Source organism: the organism of the source record quoted next, unplaced genomic scaffold, assembly GCF_019419815.1.
Source record: "Pyrus x bretschneideri cultivar Hongxiangsu unplaced genomic scaffold, Pyrus_bretschneideri_v1 Contig5, whole genome shotgun sequence".
NCBI lineage: Eukaryota > Viridiplantae > Streptophyta > Magnoliopsida > Rosales > Rosaceae > Pyrus > Pyrus x bretschneideri.
This window is the reverse complement of record NW_025999787.1, coordinates 10,587,212-10,588,815: the sequence shown is the minus strand read 5'-3', so window position 1 is coordinate 10,588,815 and position 1,604 is coordinate 10,587,212. Positions and strand designations below refer to the sequence as shown.

General features: G+C 33.0%; 1 non-coding gene across 1 annotated transcript; it reads right to left on the bottom strand.

Moving 5' to 3' along the window:
* Nucleotides 1-1,160: 1,160 nt before the first annotated feature.
* On the bottom strand, nt 1,161-1,233 carry TRNAK-CUU. Its single transcript has one exon. It is a non-coding gene; the product is annotated as a tRNA-Lys (tRNA).
* Nucleotides 1,234-1,604: the final 371 nt, after the last annotated feature.

The following is a 1,604-nucleotide window of genomic DNA, read 5'->3' as shown; positions in this document are numbered from 1 at the left end:
TTCTTCTTTCTCTCTCCTCCTCCTTTTTTTTATGTTATTTTTAATTTTGCCTTTGACTCTCCTCCAATCCGTTCCCTTCATTCTCTCTATTTTTTCTCTATCTTGAGAAACTTTTCCTTGTATCAGGAAGACAAGTGGTACACCACATGTTATTATATAAATTGTGAAAAAAAAATTATTTTTTATGTTACTAGTATTTTAACACAAGAATCTCGTCACTTGTACAGAGACATGTGATGTACCATTTCGTATTCCGGGTACATTCAAAAATCTCTACTATCTCCCGTTCCTCTCTATCTCTTCCAATCCTCTCTTTCTCTTTCCTCCAGTCATCTATTACTTTCTTTCCTCGTTTATCCTCTTCCTCTCTCTCTTGCGACTTCCTCTCATTGAATCTCTTTGTCAGTTTAAGTTTTAAGATTTAAAATTTTTAAATCTCTTATAAAACAAATTTTTAGTTTTAAAAAAATTATTTTCAAGAAATGTTCTTAAGAAATGATTTGAGAAATGATGAAATTTTTTTAATACAATACCAAATAGGCCCTAAAAGTCTCCCCTATAACAGATGTGAGGTCCATCACCCAATAAGACTAAGCTACATGTGCCAATGTATTTGATGCTAAATCCCACAATGTGTTAACATCAACAATTAAAAAATATTAAGTTTAGAGAAGAGATTAAGAATTTGAATTTTTTTTGGGTTACAATGATTAAGTTGCAGAGATGAAAACAAAAAAAAAATGATTAGCCTAGTACCCAAAACAAACTCACATAATGGGGTTAATAGAATTAAGACAACGTGGAGTGAACTTTGAGTTTTATGGGGTAGAGGGGAATCAAAATCAAATTCGAAGTGGCAAAGTTGAGCGAATTTTTAGTTTCAAGAGTAAAATGACGATTTTGTTGTTTACATGATAAAGTAAGATTAAAATCAGTTCGGGAAGGCGTGGCTAAAAATAAAACTAGAAAAAGTTTGAGTTTTATGGGGTAAAGGGGAATCATAATCGAAATTGGGGTAGCAAAGTTGAGCGAATTTTGAGTTTAGGAGGAAAATGACGATTTTTTATTTACATAGAATAAAGTAAGATTAAAATCAATTCTAGAAAGTGTGGCAAAAAATAAAACTAGAAATTTGTTTGAAAAAAAAAAAGATTAAAAAACGCCCACCGTGGGGCTCGAACCCACGACCACAAGGTTAAGAGCCTTGCGCTCTACCAACTGAGCTAGACGGGCGGTTGTTTATGACATTAGCGTTTTTCAATACAAAATGTTGTTCAAATCTGCGATGCGAAATTTAACAAAAGGAAAACAAAACCACTTCAAATACCCAAATCAAAACTGACTTTTCCATTGCCCGCGACCTCTGCTTGTTTGCTCGCTTTCTCTGTTTCTTAGTCGGCCAGTTCTCTCTCTTTCTCTCCAAAATCAGTCACACAAAACAGGTCCAACTGCACACAAAAAACGAGGATATAACTCTAAATCTAAAGGTATTTAAATCTACATAAAGTAAGGTAGGAAGAAAAAAAAAATAGCGGAAAATAAATAAATAAAATAGAAAATGATACAATCGATACTTTGATATTGAAGGTTCAAAAGTGGGGTCA